The following is a 23,210-nucleotide window of genomic DNA, read 5'->3' as shown; positions in this document are numbered from 1 at the left end:
TTACATTTCTACTCTTTGGCCTTTAAACAGGGAGCCGTGTGTAATTATGCTGCAACGTTGAAAAGTCTGCATTCCTTTTGTCTTTCTTTCTCCTTTACCCTTTTCCATGCTCTTGCTCATGCTCTCTCTCCTCTCCTTTCCTTTCCCCACCCCTCCCCTCCCCTCTCTTTTCCTCCCCTCCCTTCCCCTCCTCCTGCTCCCTCCCCCCCTCCCTGCGCTCTGTATAAACCCGGTGAGGTAGCGAGCGGAGCGGATTCCATTCTGCGCCTGTGCTGGGCGTGTGCGCCCGAGCTCCCGCGGGGTCAAAAGTTTACCGTGGATTTCATTTCACCTTTCCTCAGCCAATCAGAGCGCGGCACTGCCGCTGCAGCTGAACTATGACCCCGCTGGAGGAATTCAGCTCTAGAGATCTGCCCCCTCCCTTCTGTCTCGCTTTCGGCTCCTTCCTCTAAAAAACCAAAGAAGAAAAGACACAGTGCGAAGCAGGGTGTAAGGCGCGCACACACAGACACATACAGACACACACACACACACACAACTGTAATAGATATATATGAAATTTTATGGAACAGACATTTGTCAAAGCAGCATGGTGAATTCAAAGTGCACTGTTACTGGTTATGAAAACAGAGGGAGAAAGAGCCCTGTGTATACCCAACTGCTGCAGTGCACACCCATTTCTCCTGGGAAAGACACACTGTTACAGTCTGCTAACCCTGCATGTGTGCAAGGCACCGAACACGCTCGATCATAAGAGTCTGCCTTCTGTACTCTCACTCGGCTGCTTTATTCTTCCTCCAGCAGGTCCAGGTGCTCCTGAGGGGGGAGCAGAGTTCAGCGGAGACAGAGTTACAGTAACGGAGAGAGAGCGCCCGCCCGCACCTCCGCAGCCCTGGGATGACAGAGAAAGGGGCGGAGCCAAACGCAGAGCCCTGCTAATCTACGCGCGGCAGTGGGCAGCCATCGCCTCGACAACAACACCAGCAGCGGCACTCGGGAACAGCGGGACGACGCGTAGTCTACGCCCCTGCCCCTCGGTACAGTAAACACGGGGCTACCCGACGGCCCGCCGTCTCCCTAAAAAGCGCACTGCTGCTCCGCTGAGCCGCCTCGCTGAAAATCATTTCCTGTATTTTTAGCGTGAAAAAAAAAAAAGTGCACAACGCACTCCTGTCTTGCAAAGACCGCTTCAGTTCTACACACTTCTCCGCTGGCGTCTGACGGAAAAACATCTAATTTTAATAAAGCGCGTTTTTTGTCCAGCTGTTCAGTCTGTGTCATCGGACTTTCAAATTCTTCCTGTGGTTCGAGTGTGGAGGAGAGCTGCTGGCTCACACTGCAGAACTACATACATATTTATAATAAAGAAAAACAAATATCACCAAATTTGTTTACAAGACAGAGAAACTGAGTTCTATGCAAATGCTTGAAGCACTATCTTTTTATAGTAGCCTGTATGATAACAAAAGGAAATATTTACAGAGTGAAAGAAGGAAACTGTGCCCAGCTGACCCCGTGGCTTCCAGCACGCTGAAGAGGAAGCTCAGCCGCGCTGCGATAAAGGCATTCTTTTTCTGCACTTCGCTTTCGCTTCCATACAGACAGAAATCAATATCCAGTCATCAATATCCATGCACTCTGATGCTACCCTGATCTACTTTCACAGGGCCACCCCCAGAACACGGCATCATGGCATTGGGCCTAATGGGCAAAGCAGGGTTTTTTGAAAAAAAAAAAGGTCTTTCAGTTCAGAATGTCTTTTATTTGAATGTACACCTTGCGTTCTACAGGCTGGCTGAGGACCCCTTCGTTTCACAGTCGACGCAAGGAGGAGGGCGCTGCTGCATGTCAGAAACATGGCGCATAGTTCAAGTGCGAGACAGTCGGTCACCTGTCAGAGAAACCGCAGCTGATAAGCAAAACATTCCCCGGCCCTCCTGTGCCGCTGCGGCTATCTGCACACTCACAGTGTGAGGTAAACACCTGCAGAACGTGTAGCTCGCACACAGTTCCCCTCATCTGACCTTGGCCTGACAGACCCCCGTACCACAGGCTCCAGAGCTCGGTCCCCAGCGAAGGCCTCTCACTGCTGCAGATACAGCACGCGCTAGCTTGCTACCGTTAAAGTGCACTGACACCAGCACAGAAGCGGAGTGTCTGAATGAGCACAAACAGCACTAGTGTGCCGGCCCGCACGCAGCGCGGTCTTCAGAAGGAGAAGGAGGGTGTGCCAGATAACCTCTGACCCCTCCTGAGGACAGGAACAGGGCCAGTCCACGCGCCGGGGTCGAGCGGCTGGTTTCTGGGCGGACGGTACAGGCCGTGCCGATGGCTCGGTCTCTGCACTGACCACCCATCCCAGAACACACTGCTCTGGGGCTCATTTCCAGGCCAGGAGCAGGCTGGGAGTATTTCAAAAGCCTGTCCCATTAGCGAAGGTAGCAGCCAGCCCTTCTCACTGTGATGTCCCACCAGCAGAGCTGCGCAGCCTCTGCAGTGGAGAAGCACGCTTTCAGAGCAGTGGGCCACGCAGCTGGCCAGAGGAGACTGTGAGGCAGGGGATCCCCTGGGTGCTAAAACCCTCCCTCTGTGGCCCACACAGCAGCCCCCTGTATCTCCACACAGGACTGCCAGCCGCAGACAGCACTCCGGTCTTACTGAACACGACTGAAGAACAAAAGAGAAGACCTGTGTACCAACTCTGGAACCCACACACAAAGTCTACGAGCACCATGAACCTGTCCATTTTCTAGAACATTCAAATGATAGTAAGAACATGACTTTGGTGGACTTCCTGCTCCACATTCCACCGTCATCTGCGTCAGCGCCAAAAGCCCGCGGCAGCGGAGGATCAGGTTTCAGCCGAGGTGGGGGGGGGGGGGCGTGGTCTCCTTCCCCCAGTTTAAATGACAATAGCGACTCCAGCAACGGCGAGCCGAGCCGAGCCGAGCCGAGCCGAGCCGAGCCGAGCCCAGCGCGGGGGCCGGTTTATGACAGCGCGCCTCCGCGGAGACGGGTCAGCGCTGGGGAACACGTCTCCAGTTCGCGCCCGTGTCACTGCTCCCGCAGTCCCATCGCAGATCTGTTCCACCGTCAGTAACGAGTCTGAGACCGTTTAACAGACTGGCACCAAGGCAGGCAAGGCCAGTAAGGCCAGCAAGGCCAGCAAGGCCAGCAAGGCCAGCAAGGCCAGCAAGGCCAGCAAGGCCAGCAAGGCCAGCAAGGCCAGCAAGGCAGGCAAGGCAGGCAAGGCCAGCAAGGCCAGCAAGGCCGGCAAGGCCGGCAAGGCAGGCAAGGCAGGCAAGGCAGGCAAGGCAGGCAAGGCCAGCAAGGCCAGCAAGGCCAGCAAGGCCAGCAAGGCCAGCAAGGCCAGCAAGGCAGGCAAGGCAGGCAAGGCAGGCAAGGCCAGCAAGGCAGGCAAGGCCAGCAAGGCCAGCAAGGCAGGCAAGGCAGGCAAGGCAGGCAAGGCAGGCAAGGCAGGCAAGGCCAGCAAGGCAGGCAAGGCAGGCAAGGCCAGCAAGGCCACCAAGGCCACCAAGGCCAGCAAGGCCAGCAAGGCCAGCAAGGCCAGAGGCAGCGGCCAGCAGGCAGCAGGCAGGCCCCAGCCAAGGCAGGCGAGGCCACCAAGGCAAGCAAGGCCAGCAAGGCAGGCGAGGCCACCAAGGCCAGCAAGGCCAGCAAGGCCAGCAAGGCAGGCAGGCTCTGAGCAGCGAGCTGCCAGCCAATCAGGGCCGCCGGAGCGCTTATCCCAGACGCTGTTTATTTACTCCATTATTCATCGCCTCTTCAGGTGCCTGAGTGAACTCCAGCAATTCATTTACTCGGTCGGCCATTACTCAAATGAACCCAAACGCATTTTACAGCTGAGGGCTCATTTCGAGGGCTTGCTCCATCTGAACTCGTTATTAACGTTATTATTTTCTAAGTCGTCTAACACCGCGTAAGAGTCTTCAGCCGGCTGCGATGGCGAGAGCGGGGGAGCGAAAGCTTTCTGTGTACTTTTTCCTCCCCCCTGACGTGCGGTGCTCTTTATCTGTAGGGTTTAAGTCCACTGGGATTCCTCGGGTTAATGAGCCAACGAGATAGCGCGTGCCCAGGAGCGGCGGGCTGTCACCGGTGAGCGATGCGGCCCTCCTCCGCTCAGCGGCCTTCCGAGGGACGCGGCAGAGGTGTTCACACCGGCGGCCGCCGAAGGGCCGCTTCATTACGACGCCCAACCCCACATGAGGCTCTTTTCCTGCTCCGCCTCGGGCCTCTGTTCCCCGTTCCCCTCTGCACGGCGGTCATCGGTCACAGGAACAGACCGGAGATAAACAACAGCCCGTAACGTGGGTCCAACCGTCCGTAGGAAAGGAGGACAGACGTACGGACAGTCAGTGCCTCCCCCCGCGCAGTCAGACACGTCAGGGCCCGCGTCGAGTGACTGCGTCTGCCCCTGTCGGTTACGGGGAAGCTAATATGCTAACAGGTACACTGTGAAGCTAGCGTGACGCATTCGAGCATGCGCTTCAGCTGATGCTAACCCAGTAACCCCCGTGACTCCACACATCCCTTCTCAGAGCTAGGGTGGGCTGGAGTCTCTCCAGTTTACAGCGTGAGGCTATGCAGGTTGGCGGGGAAGCTCTGTCGGCACGGCGACAGGCGACCGTGTGACACGTGGAGACGACCGGCGTCTCACCAGCGTTGGGGTCTGCGGTTCGGGGGACCCGCGCCAGCAACCTGCGATGGCCCCATGGCGGTCCAGATCCGGAAAGGTCAAACAACACCTGGGGCTTCAGGTGCATTATTGATGTAGTTGTGGTGGTCCCCCCCCCCCCATCTGTGCTGTTCCTCTCCACACTCACAGACGGCCCTGTGCTGGTATTTATAGCACACCGAAAGAGCACAGCAGACTCTGTTCGCTCTCATGAAGTTTCAGCTTAATACAGGCTAAATATACGCATTTCCCCTTCTGAGTGGACGGAGGGAGTCTGGGGGGGCGGAGCCAAACGTTGGGCTATTCCTGGCAAAATGAGCGATCTGTTGCATCTGGGAACACAGACAAAGAATGCGATGCGGAGCTATGCAGCACGGCATCATTGCAGTCATACCAGCTCCCGGGTCTGCGGAATGCCAATGTGTCCCCCCCCCCCGTGCCAACCCCCCCTCTTAGAGTACAGACACTGCTCTCTCGGCTGCTGTCTCTCTCTCTCTCTCAATCTCACTTCATGTGCTCTATTGGTATGATACAATCAATATGCACATATTGTCAAAACATAAACCGCCAGAAAAGATCATGTGCAAGGCAAGAAATCACAAACCATTTGAAATACAGCAACAATGACAGTACTACAAGTAGCCTAGTAAACAGCCCAATCAGGAGCTGCCACCTTAAATCTTTTTCCATTAGGACCACAATTCCTAATAAAACTCTCTGTACCATACACAGAGTGAAAAGGCAATGATGCTAATTAAAATGTCTCGCTCTCTCTCGCTTTCTCTCTCTCTCTCTCTCGTCCGCGCTGAGAGCCTGAGGAACAGTACACTCTCCACGGCCCATTTCACCTGCGGAACAGGCCCCAACCGCTCCGTCGCCACGGACACGGTGCCCACACGTCACAGCCCATCTCCATCACATCCGTCACTCTGTCCCTCTGCCCCAGCAGCCCAGGGCAGCCACTCCCTCGCTTCTCACCCAGCGCGTAGCACATCACAGTGTGCGTGTGTGTGCGTGTGTGTGTGTGCCTGTGCGTGTGCGTGTGTGTGCGTGCCTGTGCCTGTGTGCCTGGGCACGTATGTGTGCGCGCGTGTGTATTTATGCGCCTGTGTGTGTCTGCATGCGTGTGTGCGTGCACATGTGTGCGTGTGTGTCTGTGTACGTGTGTGCGTGCGCACATCCTCTTTAACAGGAAGCTGAACAGCTGTGCACACACGAAGCACGTACACCCTTCCTAGAAAGCCAGTACCTAGTGAGTGTGTGCATGTTTATATTTATATGCACCTCTGTGTTTAAACGCTCTACACACTGCAGCACAGAGCCACTCACTAAGTACAGAGCAAGCACCTCCACCCTGCTCACAAAGCCAATGATCACCATCACACTATCAGCATGTGCACACACCAGTGTCTGTGTGTGCAAGAATGCCATTGTCATTAATGCCAGAGAGAGAAACAGTGAGAGACAGAGAAAGAGAGCAAAACAGAGAGCGATAAATAGAGCCAGAATGAGAGAGATGGAGAGAGAAAGAGAGAAAGAGAGAGCTTAGTGTTGTTCAGATACGTAGACAGGTAGACAGTGAGAGCTGGAGTGAGGAGGTGTGCAGTAAGGGAGAGGGGGGGGGGGGGAGAGACTTGATAGTTGATTGTTAAAGAGATAAAGACAGTCAAACAGAGAGACTGAGAGGGAGCGGGGGAAGGTGAGAAACACAGACAGGCCAAGTGGCTAAACAGCAGACAGACACAGAGACACAGGGATGCACAGACAGGCAGGCCCTGAGAGGAGGGCCTGAGACCCGGCTGATTCAGGCATGGATAGGTAAGCTGAGGAGGCAGAGGCGAGGGAGAAGAGGAGGCGAGAGCAGACAAGACATGAAGAGAGGAGGTGAGAGGAGACGAGAGGAGGCGAGAGGAGGCGAGAGGAGGCGAGAGGAGGCGAGAGGAGAAGAGAGGAGGAGAGAGGAGGAGAGAGGACAGGGGGCGGGGGTCAGGTAATTGTACAGAGGTTCATACAGAGTTGAAGTGCCAGGATATTCTTCCTGATTGGGGAAGCATCTGGTACCATTTACTGCTGCCTCAAACCCAAAACGGGGGTCTCAAATACACCCCCCACCCACCCCTCACTGAGCCTGGCTCATTTTTACAATGAAGAGCAGAAAAAAGCCAAACCCCCTCCCCCACACTTCATTCTAGGGAATCCATTTAACAAGAATTCTTATGAGGCTAGCAGAGACAGGGCCCCCAGGAGGGGCGGGGCCTCGGGGAGATGGGAGGAGCCTATGTTTCTCATTCCCTGCCATTCAAACCCAGCTACTGGCTGAACTCTCTCCCTTCACTGCTGGATTTCTAGTTCATGTCCATTGGTTGACACAGTTCAGTTCATTTTCATTTTTGTGTACAAAGCGCACTGAGTAGCAGGGCCACGGTGAAGACGTCCTGGATGGACAAAATGGCCACACAAGAGTGGTCAGTGCACATGAGAATGAGACCAGAAAAACATAAAAAAGGAGAGAGAAAAAAGGTGAAATCCCCGACAGAATGATACATCCTGTCAGCCAGAAAACATCTTTCATTATCAATCACTGCCTCTCTCACTCTCTCACTCCCTTTCCTTCTCGGCCTTCCCTGCCTCTCTCTCCAGGTTATTGTTTTGTTTGATGGGCAGTTCCTGGCTCTGGAAATCGAGCCCTAAAGAGTTAGCGAGCGCTTTCTCCTCCTGCACTCCCAGAGAGCGTGGCGTGCGTGTGTGTGTGTGCGTGTGTGTGTGTGTGTGTGTGTGTGTGCGCGTGTGCGCGTGTGCGTGTGTGTGCGGCCCACCGAGCCCCGCTCGGCACAGTTCAGCATCGCTGGATGAACGACCTTGAGCCGGCGTGTGGGACTCTGCTGCCATGGCAACGTCTCTGCCCACAGCCTGTAACAGCTGGATACTACACGCACGCGCAGACACACACACACAATTAGAGAGAGAGAGAGAGAGAGAGACAGGAGGGAGACAGAGACAATCCTCCAAACTTTGATACTAAATTGATATGAAATGTTGCTTTGTTCAATAAGTAATTCGAACACAAGTCTTTGGATTTTTCCCCCCAGATCTCAGAGAAATAAATGCTGAAGTCAAAACCAAAAATGAAAATGTGACAGCCATGTCGGTGCAGTTTCATTATAACATTAGCAGCTCACATGAAGAAACTAATAGCCTACCAACCCACAAGCATTACAGTAATCTGGTAGCAGTTTCCCTACTCATTTAAACTCTGTCGAACAGAGCCAGACCGAGTTTCAGAACTGATGTGCTGTCAGCGAATAGGCCGACCAGAAAGCTTCTTGGCTTTGTTTGTTGTCTGCTGTTATTAACGAGCCAACAAACACACGGCCACCCTGCCTCTCCACAACCTCCGTTAAATCCTTCCAGCGCGCAGGCCTCTGCAGCCCTGGAGGTAGTTTAACATTTAAAGGTGTTTGCCACCCCCTTCCCCCACCTTTCTTCTTCTCTTTGTCTTCTGCTTCTTTCCTGAAAGCCCCACAACCAACCGACAAAGCCCACGTGCAGCCCTGTGACTGACTGCAGATCTCTAGATGCTGTCTGCACACTTTCACAGTGAGAGCGTGTGTGTGTGTGCCTCTGCGTCTCTAGTCTCCCTCCCACACACAATGTGCACGTATGAGTGCGTGCATGTGCATGCGTGTGTGCGCATGCGTGAGCGCGTGCGTGTGTGTACACCTCCAAGTGCAGATAAGCTACTGTAAAAAAAGATTGCCTCATCCAATAATTCAGAAATCTTCTAATATCTGCAACTGCCTTAAACAGTGTGGTCTGAAATATTGTCAATGATCTCTCAGCAAAATGCACCTTAATCCACATAAAACGCATTTATAAATTTCTATGAGATCTGGCCCAAATGAAATAGGCTCCACCTCAAGAACAGGCTAGGGCACTTTCAAATTAATTGTGCCAGACAACAGGGAATGCTGGTCTGGACAAAAACATTTAAAACCTGTTCATCAAGAAAGAAAGAAGCGGAAAAAAAAACAAAAAAAAAACAACCAGAGTTGCAAGTCTGTCTTTTCGATCGACCACAGCTCAGCCGGGGCATCAAGTTTCAATTAGGAGACGTGCAGCCTAAGCTCTCGGCTCCTCCCCAAATTCAGCCCCCTGCCCGAGTCGCTGGTGTTCCGCCCCCCCCCGACAATGAGCCGCGCCGCAGACAGGCAGCCACCCCTGACGCCACGCCGAAGGAATGCAGCGCGCTCAGGAAGCGCCGGAGAAGGGTCCTTCCTCTCCCCGCGCCTCGGCCTGACTGACGGCACGCCGCCGCGGACGTCACGCTCCGCCCCGCCCCGCTCCGCGCTGGAAACTCCTGAAAGCGCGCTCTCGCCTACGTCTCGTAACCGTGACGCGCAGCGCGGCTAGCCGTTTCCAGCGCCGCCCCGGTCGCCGGGGTTAAGGTCCGCGCCCGCCTGCCGCCCGCGGCTGCGAGACGGTGGCGCGAGGAAGAGGACGGACCTCTCACAAGGCGGGGTGAAGGTCACGTGCGCAGGGTCAGGCGAAACACCGATTGCAGCAGCGCTTCATAAGCAAGACCTCCGAGAGCTTTTCAGCGTGGTGCAGGCCTGAAGGCAGCCAGCGAGTGTGTGTGTGTGTGTGTGTGTGCGTGCAAGAGAGAGAGAGAAAATTCACAAAAACACACTGAAGAAAACAAAAACACTATTATGAGGACCGGACAATGACGTAGGATCAAAATGCACTGAGCAAAATGGGACCCATACTGCAGCGGCATCTGTATAAGCCTAAGTGCAAAACATCACTGATGTTATGAGCTGAAAACATGAGTCAACACAGATTTCTCTGCCGCGAGTCAGTGTTTAAAACAGAAGTGCCCAGAGGACCGAAGTGCTCGGTAACTGTAGAATACTGCGATGTCAAAGCGAAGATGCGCCGCCCCTCCCCCAGCGCCAAACGCACAGGCGAGCAGCGGCTAGAGCACCGCGCGTCAGGTCTGCCGCTTTCCCACACGTTTCCACAGAAGGTTCAATAAAAGTGGAAAGCGGGGGTGGGGGTTTCCCTCCAAAATCTCACAACCTCGCGCAAGATTCATCAGTCTCAAGATTCATTCGTTTTTAATGCACGCCGACAAGCTGTGAGAGGGGCCCCCCCCCCGTTCACCGCGGGTCAGGGCAGTGGCGCGCACTCGGGTCGTCCCGCACACAGCCGGCGCTGCTCGCCCTGCCAGACGACACATCCCAGGACATTTTCTAAAGCACCGTGCACCTCCGTCCCGTGCGCAAGGCTGTCCTCAGGCACCTTGAAACTGGCCGTCCTGCTGACCCCAAAACTGGTCTCCCACCCAACCCCAGCCCAGCGCATCAATGCCATGCATCAGTGTCAGCCCGGATCTTTATGCATTCATCGATTGGTTGGCTCACTCATTCATTTGGCCCCCCTGCCGGTGCGAGCCCCCAGGCTCTACAGCACGGCCGTGTCCAACCGGGCCTGTTCACTCTGATTTAGGAGCCACCCCCAACTTAAAGGCCATTAAAAACAAGCTGTTGTTTGTTAATTGAGGGACAACTGGCAGATATATGTGCCTATAAGGAGCATAAATCTATCACAGGCAGTCGCTCAAGGGAAGGGGAGGGGGGGAAAACACTTTCTTTGTCAGAATCCAATCCCTCCAGTCCTGTAAACAACAGGTCAACGGAAAATCGCAGGTTGCCGGGAAACACACTTTTCACATCTCACCTGGAAACCCTGCAAACCTACATTGCATTCCTTAATATGTTCAACAAGATAATGGCAACCATAATATAACTCAGTGCCCCAAAGATAGGAAGCAAATGAAACAGCATGCGCAACATTTATTTACACATCAGTTCTGTTAAAGACAATGCATCCTATAACATCACAGTCCATTATCATTTACCATGCATCCCCAATTCCTATATGCCAGTTCAAAGTGCAATCAGGAATCAAGCCTTTCAAACAGTCTCAATGTACAGATCAGCAATGTGAAGCTGTCTGAGGATCAGATGGAATCACAGAAGTGTAACAAGGGCTGAATAGGCAAAAGTTGAGTGTAAGTGAAGATATTTTACATGAAACATATTTTACATCACAAGGTGGATCATTACCAGCAGAGCCGGATTAGAGAAACGGAGTAATGTAGTGCTTAAGGGACGGTTCTTCTCAACAGCATGGTACAGGTTTTAAAGGATGTGGGAAAACATATCACTGTCATCTATTTCAGTGTTATAAGACCGTTAAAAACAACGTCAAAATGAACGGGTACACATTCCCCTGGAAAAACTAAGTACTTAGATCATTTTCTTCTGACAGCAGTTTTATAATTCCTCCCCTTACCCCCATATTAAGAACATGGCGATGAATGACATAATATGATGCGTAATGCACGACACCAACTAACTTAATTAATTTGTGTGCATCAGTGATGTAAAGGTAAATATCCCATCGATACACAGAGATAAAAAATAAAAAATAAAAAGATTCCAGCCACACATTTCAGCCTAATAGTTTCCGCATTGAAAAAGCTACACTCCAACAGGTGAGCTTTAAACTTCGGTGGGGAGTTGTAGCGCACACTAACACAAAATAAAACAAAATAAAAGAAAGGCAAATAAACGAGTGTTTCGTGATTAGAAAGCATCGTAGCAGGTAGAGTTGTCAATACGACTGAACTGATAAGTCAATTTCACTTCAGATTTCATAGTGCACTCAGCGTTGCACAAACAAGCCATGGAACGAATTCATAACTCAATATTTAACCACCACTTCCGCATTTACTTCGTTACCACACTCTCCTTTCTGATCTGGGAAAATATTCAAAGACCAATTATTCTCTCTGTTAAATACGAAAGAAAGTGTTTTATGCAAATCTTAGCCTACAATTATATGGACAGCAGGCTATTTAACGCGAAGCCTATAAATAATCACTTGCATAACTGGCTACAAACATTAGCAACAAACGATACCGTTCTTATAAACAGCGGAAGTTAAAATGAATACAACAAACTGGTTCTTCCATGATAAATATAATTTTAAGTGGCATCCGTTGTTAAATGTTGCCAAATCAAAAGGTCATTGCGTGGTGGCATTAAAGTAACCACTCGCTATCTCTCTCATAACGACCACACACATGAAAACCAGCTGCGTAAACGGAGCCTACTACTTTACAAGTAGCCTAGCATTCACACAGTAAGCTACAGAAATCAGCAGTAACAAAGGCACAGTAACTAGTTGTGTTTTCAATGCAACATCATCCAGCATTAATTGCTACCCAGTAAGGGCACACTTACTGTTAATAGACTACAACCGACATAGTGGACAGTAGCTGGACATACGTCACCATAGATTTACATTTATTTCATACGCGTTATTTGTATTTAGCCTACAATATTACATTTTTACAATAAATAAACAGATTTTGTTTTGCTCTAAGAAGGTGCCAAAACGCATTGAACTCAAACAGTCCAGCACACTAGCCGGGTTTGTAATAGGTGTTTAAATTCCTCAACCTTCGTCTATCGCCAAAAGCCAATGAAACAGAAAACATTCTCATCGCAAACGTATTCCATTGGAAAGGAAACTAGATTGCAACACACTTTCGCGAACATTAGTGAATATGGCAAATTCAGAAATTAAGTTGTATCACTTCAAACTAAGAATATGGGAGTTTTAAATGGACTTGTTTAAGCTAGCTGGCTTCTGTATAGCCACAACCAAATGACACGGACTCCATGAACGCAACACGTCCTGGAGCATATTGATAAGTTTGCCAAAATTATTAAAAAGCTTAATGGAAAACAAATACACAAAAATATTAATGAACGACACCATTACTTGACGCCTCAAATATTTATAAGAGGTATACTATTTTGCTTTACGTCCAACAAACTTTGCAAAAAATTTTAGCTACTCAGGAATAAGACTTTATCAATGCTGCACTAAAAGGAAGACGAGGTTACAAGTCAGAAAATAATTCATTCGGCACTCCGGTCAAACACAAATGCAAATAACTGATCAATTAAAAATGAGGGTGCCCACTCAAAAATAAACGAAGACGCACGGCACTGTGTAATACGTAGAGCTGAATGTATATACGCTCGCTAGCTGGTGATAGCAAACAAGAACGTATGAGATGGGGAAAATGAAGACTTAGCGTTTTCTTCATGGCTGACCAACGCTGAGCACAAAAACCAACAGCGAGACACCTCTACTATGAAAAAATATAACCGTGAAAAACTTACCAGATTCAATGTATTCCTTGGAGCGCACCAGTTTCCTTTTTCCACTACTATTAACTCTCCGCCATCTTCAGGACTGTGTTTGTTTAAATGGGAAAACACTCCCTAAGCGCAAGTAGCCAGCTTTGAACCAGAGAGATAGGATTTATGGGTAAAGTAGTTATTCATCGCACGCCCGGGCTTCCAAATTCCGGTCGGTCTCCATAAAATGGACTACAAGTACATGAATGCTCACCGAGTAGTAATAGTCCTCTAGTGGAGATGGCTCGAAGTAGCAATTTAACAGTAAGGTATTGAATTTATTATTAGTCAAAGAGCTACTCTTAGAATTAAAAGGAACTTGATCAGTGCAACATAGTAGGCTATATCCGAATATCTTTATATATTTGTAGTCCCTTCTCTTCAATTGGTACTGAATGTTAATGTTGAAATTGATAGCGGTGGGGTGCGTTTAAACAATTAACATGTCGTGAGGGATTATGTAATTCGGAATCTCACTTTTCTATCTCGCTGACATAGGCTACTTATTCAGAATCAAGTGATTTTGGTATTGTGCTTCTCGTTTTCTTCTTTCTATTTTAATGGGTTGTTCTCGACTGTTCCCAATAGTAGTTATAATATGGTCCAGGCAATAAATCTAGTTTTTTAAAGGCAACATTAACCCTTTGAGCTAATATTAAAGGGGGTATTTATTGTGTCAAGTTTTTAAAACATTTTTTTTTACCTGTCGAATTTTTTGCCTGTCGAATGAAAATGAATGAAAATGGTACTTAAGTATATTTATTAAGACAAATCCAATAAATTATTAAAGTACAGTGTGCCTCATAAAGCTCGTTTAACCTCCAAACTTAATGATATGCTTGCAAATTATAAGACCGCAATAAAGGGTAGGTAGCCATTGACAATACAGTTTGCATAGACATATAGGCTACCTACATCTTATGTTTCCCACATTGCGGTATTATTATTATTATTATTATTATTGCTGTTGTTGTTGTTATGGTGATGACTGCTGGGAATATTTTAAATATATGCACAAGGTATACTTTTATCGTGAAATAAAGTATTTATACATTACTTAGAAGACTATGCTAGTGCAAAGAGAAATATATATATTTTAAAAACAACTCATCTCTTAATATTAAAGAGAAGAATAAAATATGCATGCTTGGCCGGTCATGCACACATATGCAGGCCAGGTTGCATACGGTGCCGTGGAGGTCCGTGTCTGGCGGCAGACATGTTTGTGGCCGGGAGCCTGAAGGCCTGTGCGAGACAGTAGGAACCAAACCCGTCTCCATGGTGATTCCTGGCGCACGGGTGTTGGATTTCAACTGATCTTCGAGAAGCAGAGACAGTGCTAAGGAGGTAACGCGGAGAGAGGGGGATGGTTGCTGTAAAAAAAAAAAAAAAAAAAAAGAGCAACACTTGATAATTAGCCTCTTGCTTGTAGCTTCCTGTCGGAGCATATTTTACTACCAGCACAGCATGCTCAACTCCTCAGTAAAGACACTAGGCACACAAAATGGACGTGACTTGGACATGAAGTACAAAGAGCTAAATGGTAGCCTATTTGAATATGAGGATTTGTTTTAAAAGTAGTTGTGGACTACTTGTCGGTCAACATGAAAGCTTTAATGAATACACAAACACTAGTTTCTAAACTGACCTAAAAAGCAATATTCCTCCCTTTAGACCTGTCAAATGTATTAATGGTTGCCAAACTCCTTAATTTATGAGTTGTCTATATGATCAATCCCTGCCCCCCCCAACACCCAATTACTTAATTGAAATAAATACAAATATTTTACCACCAGAGAGGCACATCCGAAAGTCATCACAGTGGTTTAAGGAGAGGTTATTATTATTATTATTATTATTATTATTATTATTATTATTTATCTTCTGTTAAACCACATATAATCACATTTCTTAAAGGATTCAGTGGTTCATGGGTAATTCCTTAGTCATTCAAGTCACGTAAGTGGTTGTTTCTTACTTTATATTTCCAGGAGATGGGAGATTCATGTATTTGTTTGTATGGCTCTGAGTGTGTGTATGTGTGTGTGCACGTGTGCATGCATGTGTGTGTAGATGTGTGTTTGTGTGTGTGTGTGCAGGCGTGCATTTGTGTGTGTGTGTGTGAATAGATTCTAGTGTGTCTCTGCACAGATCAGGGGGGCTACAGTACTCAGTTTGTCCCCCATCCCCTCCCCCTTCCCTTCCCCCCACCACACAATGCAAAGTAGGTCCTCCGTGTGAGTGAGTGGGGGGAGATGCTATTGTCCATCTCCCTCCTTCAGTCTGGAATGGCCGGGAGATAACCCCACTGCTGTTGTGCATCAGGAGATTTCTCTACCTGAAGAAGCACGCGGCTCTCATCCCCACTCACACATCCATTCCCCTGGGCTGCTCCCGGTCCCTGGACGTGGACCTCCCCGTGCAGGGAGCAGGTCATCAGGCTCTCAGCCTTTTCAGTGTCAGGTAACCTTCAGGTAAGCTGCCCTTTGTTTTACACTCATAGGTGACTTTCCTGTTTGCAAACAATGGGGCATGTGCACGCAGCTTGGGGACAGAAACGGTTGAAACAGGACAAACTCAGGCCTTAAGACATCTACCCCTCTATTATCAATAAATGTGCAATAGAAGATTTGGTGCAATAAAAATTTTGTATAAAACCAGAGTTGTGTTTTTCTGGAAGGGATAGAAAATCAGAGGTATGACACCAATTACAATTATGACGATGAATGCAACTGCACAGCATTGTTTTTTTTTAAAGATTAAATATTTATATCTAATCTAAATAAAATGATCATTACAGAATGTAGTGTAGTCAAAGCAAAAGCACTATGAGTATTGTCGCTGAAGTGATCCAGCCTCTGCATGATCATTTTCCCTCTGTCTGTGCACACATATTCAGTGTGACGTTTCAAGAAAATTCATCAGTCTGTCTCCCAAGCCACTTTGCCTGGTTTTCAGTGCAGTGACACTTCCCAAAATGCATGAAATCCTGAACATGCCAGTGTGGACTGTGGCTGATATTCCCACGTGAGGAGTGGGGCAGATGGGGAGTGGACGGATGAGGCTGGGGCATATAATTGGCTGCAGCGTCACAGAGGGAGGGAGTGTTTCCCTCAGCCAGTCAGAGCTTGCATGTTAGGGATTGTGGGCGAACTTAAGAAATATGTGTGTGTGAGCACATGACCCGTTCATGCACTGACTCAAACCGTGTCTCCTTACCACACATGACCACATGAGCTTTTCAGACACTCCAGACAGTGCCCTCCCATCACACCGTCAGTAACACAGAGATGGTGGAAGAGAGAGAGCGAGCGATGCATTGCAAAAGTGTATGAAAGAGAGGCAAAGTTACATACACCTATACCTCAGATCCAGACAGCCCATCATATGAATGGATAGGACATAGAAAATTTCAAAACAGAGGGGTTGGGGGGAATGGAAGACATAGAAAATGACAGGTGGAAAAGTAAATAAAGGTACGTTAACATTCCTGCTTAGAATTTTGATGGCTATCTGAGGTGCCAGGGTGTTGTGCCAGCTCGGGGTGAGTGGCCTGGTGGGCATGCTTTAAAATTCCAAACAGGTACCAAACCTGGGAAGAACTGTCCAATGAAATGGAAAATGGCTGCCCACACATAAAGCAAAAGCATTGCTGAAATCAGGAAGAAAGCAAAACAAACAAACAAAAAAAAAAACAAGACTGCCTGCAGGAAAGAGAAAAGGCAGCTCCCCTTTAATTTAACATTCCATCACTTTGGTTCTCCAAAAAAACAAAATCATCTATTGTCCTTACGGTCCTCTGTTTTGTCAAGTGTTTGAGACGTATACTACCAAAGATGTCTCATATTGACCAAGGACATTTGAAGAAAATGATCGTACTTCATAGAGACCCAACCATGAGGAATAGCTATAACATGGTTTAGAGTTGTTAAAGAAAATGTATTTTTTCTGAAAATGCTGCCCGTCTTTAAAAAGGCAAGTTAGACTTTGAGCTTTGTGTTTAAAAGCTGAAAGTCACCGCCTGAGAGGAAGACTGGTTTGAGAAAGGGGTTCTTCAGAATTATATTGAATACGGTGAAATAGAAAGACAAACTTCACACAGTAAAAAGGTATCTCATTGGCAAGAGTTGCATAAACAAAAATCTCAAGCTAGATGCAACAGACCAAACACAATGTTAAATAAAAGCATTGTAATGGTCACTGTTGTTCATACTGAGAGGCCAGTTTAAACTGGCTACACTACAAGTCACTGCCTCGCTGACCTTTATATACAAGACATATAGTGCCCGGGCATAATTGTGATGCAGGCATCAACCACTCCACATTACCCAGAATCCATAACGGCTTCCTTCATGTAGTACCTGCTCAGGCTCAAAGTTTCTATGTACAGCAGGAGTTACCAACCTTAGTCTAGTCCTGAGTGCTGTAGAGCCAAACAATTAAATACATGTTTATTACATGGATATTATGTCAGCAGAAATAAGCACTTCCTGTTTGCATTGTTGACTATGAATTTAGGCACTGTTTTTCTTATGAACATACATAATTAACTACAGCACAGTACTTTATTTTGTAATCTGCTCTGCTAAATGGATGTGGTGCTCGTAATAATGCACTATTTCCATTTAAAATTTGGATTGAAATGGTGGCACAGTGGTGTAGTGAGTAGCACTGTTGCCTTGTAGCAAGAAGGTCCTCGGTTTGAATCCTGGTTCAGAATGAACCTTTCTGTGTGGAGTTTGCCTGTTGTCTGCACGGGTTTCCTCTGAATCGTGCCCTGTAGTCTCCAGTAATGGACTCAACATCTCTGTGGCTTTGAAGCCAGTTCCTAAAGCACTAAACTGCCATACTGTAACTCTCAGGTGTATTTTTTTGGAGGGGGGTTACATTAAATCCAAGTTTATCTGTCTTCCTTTCTTTTTCCCAACCCATGGTTGTGGCTCTTGTTCAGGTCTGTCATAATTTAAGCTTCGTCCTATGGGAGTAGACTGCTGTAATCTGATAAAACTTGGCATGGGCATTTACTCATATTTAGAACGAACAGCAGCACAAATGATTGATTTATTAAACCACTAGAGACAGTGGATGTACAGCATGAATCAAACATCAAAAACACTGCTGGGTCCAGTTAGACAGTGGTTGCAAGCCGAGCACTAATATTGTTTGAGGACGCACGCGGGGGGTGTGTGTATGGGGTGAACAGGACAGCTGCACACTATAGTGGTTAATGGGATGGGTTTGCGGAACAGTGAGCTAGCTGTCACCGTTGGCTTGTTTATTTTCCTATTCGACAGACCGTGACAAGAAGTAATATTTCTGAAACATGTCTGACCAAAATATGCAAACAATAAAACAATTATACCAAAGCATTGTGCCATAACAAACAGCAGTGAGTGAACTGGCTGTTTGACCCACATGCTACAGATCCATTCCAAAGTATTGCTTAGTTACAGTAAATAGCAGGCTTGCCTTGTTTACCGTAGGAACTGTACATCTTCCACGTTGTGAGTTTCGGAGGTTCTAACTCATCTCTCACAAACACGCACACACACCTTTTGTTTTCTTTGGTCAAGTGCACATCTTGTCCAATAAGGGATGAAGTATTAATTAGCATCGCTGGTAATTGGCAGTGGGCTGTGTGAGTGCACATCTGTGGCAAGCCCTAAGCAAGATACAGGCGAGCCAGATTCTGGAACCATAAATAATACTGACCCCGTTTTTGTTTGTTTGACAAAATTTATAAGCTTAAATAAAGATCATCTGCCAACTGCTGATTCCTTTTAGCAAAATGCTGAAGCACTGCAGTACACATCACACTGAGTAATTCTGGTCATAATAGAGACTGGGGTTATATTTTCCTGATGTCTAAAATGATTCAGTGTGAATGCAGCACAGTTGACAGATGCAATCAATTCAAAAAGGAAATCACACTGCTAATGGCCTTATTTATACATGCAGGCTTGTTTATCATGTAAAAGAAGTTCAGGGGGAAAAAAAGCTTGCCAGCAGCCACTGGTATGCCCTCTCCAACACCAGCACGGATCCCATTCTAAAACAGCAAAGCAACCTGACAAGGCCTGCGAGAAGCACCCAGGCTAATTAACCAATCGCTGTCTCCACCATGACAGCATCCGCTCCTTTTTTTCCAACAAAAACAAAGAGAGCAGACAGTCCATCCTCCTTTCATAAGTTTTGCTTTATTTAGACGGGGAAAGCAGAGATGGTTATTAATAGGGAATAGAAGGGATCAAAATCCAACAAGTGCCATGTTGGGGATCAATCCCCCATCCACATGGGGGATCTTGGGGGGGGGGGGGGGGCTTCAGTCAGCTGCACTGTGGGCTGTTCTGTATGGCTCACAATTCTTATGGTGACAGAGTTGCAGGAATATGAGGGAATTTGTAGGTTGAGTATTCAGAGATGAACTGGGGGACAGAGCATTACTTTCTCTTTCCCTCCCCCAAATTGTAATGGACTTTCTGGTTTTTACTGTCCCTCCCTGATGAATCTACTGTCCACTACTTTATGACAGCTTTGTAGAAATATGCTATAACAGATTAATTGGGACTGATAGATTTATTGAACTGGTGTTGTGAGCACAGACATGCTCAGAAACACTAATGTGAGATCCCTGCTCAGGTGGTTACCTGGGTCTGTTATAGAGTGTTCTAAAAGGCAAAACAGGCTATAACTTTGAAGCAAGTTTGAAAAAGGCATTGAGCAACAGCAGAGCTGATGACCAATAAGCCTTAGGTGTGCACGTGTAATGTGAGGCCAATACTATCCATGGTTCTGCAAACGTCCCAGCAAGATATACAGGTACAAACATCCCACTTAGCACTTACAATATAATAATATTACATTACAGAAAATGTGCTCAAAAATACTCTGAAAGATCTGGCTCCTTAAATCATACCTGACAATGTATTCTGTCCTCACTCTCAAGCTTCCACTCAAGACGTCCTCAAGGCTTCCAGGTACTTCCTGTGCAAAGTGCTTCGATTCATGGGGAAAATTTTGGAATGTTCCAGCATGGACACAACTCTTTTATGTGATCCAAGCATAATCCTTGTTCCGCTTGCTGTACTCCTGTTGGAACTGTGCCAATTTCACCGTGAAACACTGCATGACTAACATTCAAATACAGGTGAGCTGGTGGCTGCTGTCGGTGCAAAACAACTAGCTTCTAATAGCGCACAAAAGCTACGTTTTCTTACTCCCCACTGCTTCTGAGCAATTAGCTTGAACACATTAAATTACATGTCTTGTTAACCCGGAATAAGCTGTATTAAACAAGAAAGCACTCCAGTCTTGATAGACATGAATGCGTATATTAGACAATTTCCACAATTACAGACTAGGATATTTCTTATATAAGACGGGAGGAGGGGGAGTGACAGAGGAACCTTGGCAACAGAGTTATGATGGCAGCTGTGGTGACCGCTGTGTGCTGGCTGCTATCTGAGGACACCTGCAATGCTGCAGAACTGTGGCACGCTGGCTGTTCTGTCACAGTATTCCAATAATTCTTACAGCGAGAGAGGGGGAGAGAGAGAGAGAGAGAGAGAGAGAGAGAGAGAGAGAGAGAGAGAGAGAGTTCCTACAGTTGGGGGGGGGGGGGGGGAGTGTGACATTTTAACATTTAACATATTGTACATTTACATTTGTTTTACACTTTCTTATTGCACATACATTTATAATTATCTTCCCATTAATGTATTCAATATTGGTTTAAATATTAGTCCATATTTCTTTGGTAAAACAAATGCATATTTGTCATGCGAGTAATGCAGATAGAAATCAACATTTGAAACTAAATAGAGAATGATGTGTCTGTGTTTGAGCCTCAGAATGAACCAAGCCTCTAGGGCTTTGACTTCCTTTGAATAGGAGGTTATGTTCACAGTTCTTGCTCGAGTTTTCACAAGTGAATTCCTGATTCTTTGACTAAATTTCCTTGGGCCATTTCTGAATTTCTTTGTGTAAATGTATGATGTCCAAATTCAAATTTACAGGCTATGACTTTTTTTTCACCTTCTGGTTCAGAAATGTATAAAAGGGAAGTACTTCACCTGTGTGGCATTGACATATTAATGCAGCAGAGAACTCCAAAGCAGTTTGAGCAGCACAAGGGCCCCCTCTAGTGGACAACATTCAAACAGCCACAGGACATGATCCCACAAAACATTGACATATTGTAGATGCAGGCCATTTATTCCCCCTGACTCTTAAGTGAGCAGTCAGTTGGATGAGCATAGTTAAAGACAACTATGAAAATGAACTTCTAAACAGCCCTACCACTTCCATTCAATGAAGATAAACCCTATTTTTTCACTTTGTTTGTGGCTTTCACGGACATACAAGACTGCCTAATTGACCAGATGGGTTTGCTCTGGCAAAATGAGAAAGGGACAATCCTGCTGACTAAACTCCTCCCTGCCTAGGTGATACTACACTTTGTGGGGCTGTCAGCTAAAACAATGACACATTTAGCATTAAATACCAGACCTTGGGGTGTGTCGTTACACTGAGAATCAGTGCTTTAGCAGGATAAGTCACCTGACAGCCCAACATTCAGAGGCTGTGTAATGAGTTATGGCAGGTGTCTAGCAACCCCATTTATCTCCCGCTACCCATTACCCCAACACTGTGCACCAAGTCCTCTCCAAAGAACACCATTGATTCAGGCACCATCGACATGGAGCATGCAAAAATATATGTTTATGAATACTTAATGGGAAATCCAAATGAAATGTCTCACATATGCACTCATACTCAGGTCTGACAATAGAATTACTGATGTAATTTGCCCATTGGTAAAATGGATAATGAGTTGTGTATCCCACAGAGACAAGTGCGTCAGGGGAGTGTTAGTCATTGCCATAGGTCCACAAGGTTGCAACTGCCCAAGTGCTGATGGAGCATGTTTCGTGGGAGCTGCGGGTGAACGTGTGTGAGCAGCAGAGCTCAAACTCCATTTCAAACGAGGAAAAAGGGGAGGAGATTGATCAAAGGCTTCACGCACAACCGAGCCGCCGAATGCTATTAAATATCCCGCCCTTTCGGTGTTTAACTCGTGAGTGACAACCACATGAACTAATCAGAGAAAAGAAGATTTGCGGAATTTTACAGGGTTACCGCCTGTAGCTACACTGGGAAACTACAGATACCACACTGGTAAGAGTCTACAGTTTGAAAAGTAGCTAGCTGGCTTGCCAACTACTTGGTCAACGTTAACCAACTTACCTGGGAAATCACTTCAGCTACTTAGCAGTAGCTACACCAAAACGCACACACTAGTTGGCGAAAATAGGCGGCTACTTAACTAGCATTAGCCAAGACGTGCGCAGCTAAGTGTTGACTCCAAAACATTGCCTGTACTATAGACATGGTAACCTAGCTAGACCTAGGCCTAATTTACGGCAGTTAGCGCTAGTTGCGTATGTGGAGCAGCTAGCTAGGTAACTACACTGGTAACTTTAGATACTGCCTCTTAGTCGCCAAATCGCAGCGAAATAATAAACGTTAATCGGAAGTTAGCCAATTTTAGCTAGTATAGAGTTGGGTAACACACATTATGCTTACTAGCCATCTTTAATATCAGCAAACAACTAGGTCTACCGGATAGACTGATTTATTTGCCTAAGTAGTAGCGAAGTAAGCTATCTGTAGCGGGCTCATTCATGTTCAGCGCTGTCACTAGAAATCAGTGTTAAAATATATCTGTATAACTCAGTTAGTCTAGACTAGAGTAACTCACCTGTCGGATAAATTAAAGTTTACTTCATTAGCGTAGCTAATTTTAACCTCGTTCGCTAGCTAAAAACGTGTAACCACTCTGACAGTCTCGACGTACGGTCTATGTTCCCATCCCATTTTAAAATGCACTCGTACAGTTGCCCAACCGAATTTCAATAACTAACATACAGAGATGAGTTATGTCGCGAAATTGTAGGACTGTCTGTCAGGCAATCAACGTCAGGTATTCGCATAATTGTTTCAGCGCCAAGTTTGCTAGCTACCTTTTACAAAAAAACGTGACGAGCCTACCACTGTCAAGTGAAGTTGTCAGTGAACCCGACCATGTTTTTCCATCATTGTTGCGTTACTCACTAACATTAACTTTAAAAAAATGGAAATTGATGTTACTTCTAGTCTTTTAAAACCACCCTCCAGTTTAATGGCCTCTCATAAATTGGAAAATGTTTTTATTGCTGTCCACGTTATTGCTCACA

General features: G+C 46.9%; 2 protein-coding genes across 7 annotated transcripts in view; one reads left to right on the top strand and one right to left on the bottom strand.

The window, feature by feature from the left end:
* Window positions 1-13,105, bottom strand: part of LOC135237179 (nuclear receptor coactivator 3-like) — a 53,587-nt gene extending 40,482 nt beyond the window's left edge. The window contains exon 1 of one of the 2 annotated variants that reach the window (XM_064304007.1): window positions 12,958-13,105. The gene's annotated coding sequence lies outside the window, so the exon portion shown is untranslated. The remainder of the gene's footprint in view (window positions 1-12,957) is intronic. The other variant, XM_064304008.1, reaches the window with a different exon arrangement.
* Window positions 13,106-21,970: 8,865 nt separating this feature from the next.
* The window catches only part of LOC135238600 (MYND-type zinc finger-containing chromatin reader ZMYND8-like), a 28,686-nt gene continuing 27,446 nt past the window's right edge, over window positions 21,971-23,210 (top strand). For 3 of the 5 annotated variants that reach the window (XM_064306670.1, XM_064306668.1, XM_064306667.1), the window contains exon 1: window positions 21,984-22,152. The gene's annotated coding sequence lies outside the window, so the exon portion shown is untranslated. Of the gene's footprint in view, window positions 22,153-23,210 lie in introns of all 5 variants that reach the window. The other 2 variants (XM_064306666.1, XM_064306669.1) reach the window with 2 other exon arrangements.

Source organism: Anguilla rostrata, chromosome 13 (genome assembly GCF_018555375.3).
Source record: "Anguilla rostrata isolate EN2019 chromosome 13, ASM1855537v3, whole genome shotgun sequence".
Classification (NCBI taxonomy): domain Eukaryota; kingdom Metazoa; phylum Chordata; class Actinopteri; order Anguilliformes; family Anguillidae; genus Anguilla; species Anguilla rostrata.
This window is presented reverse-complemented; position numbering and strand designations above follow the sequence as displayed.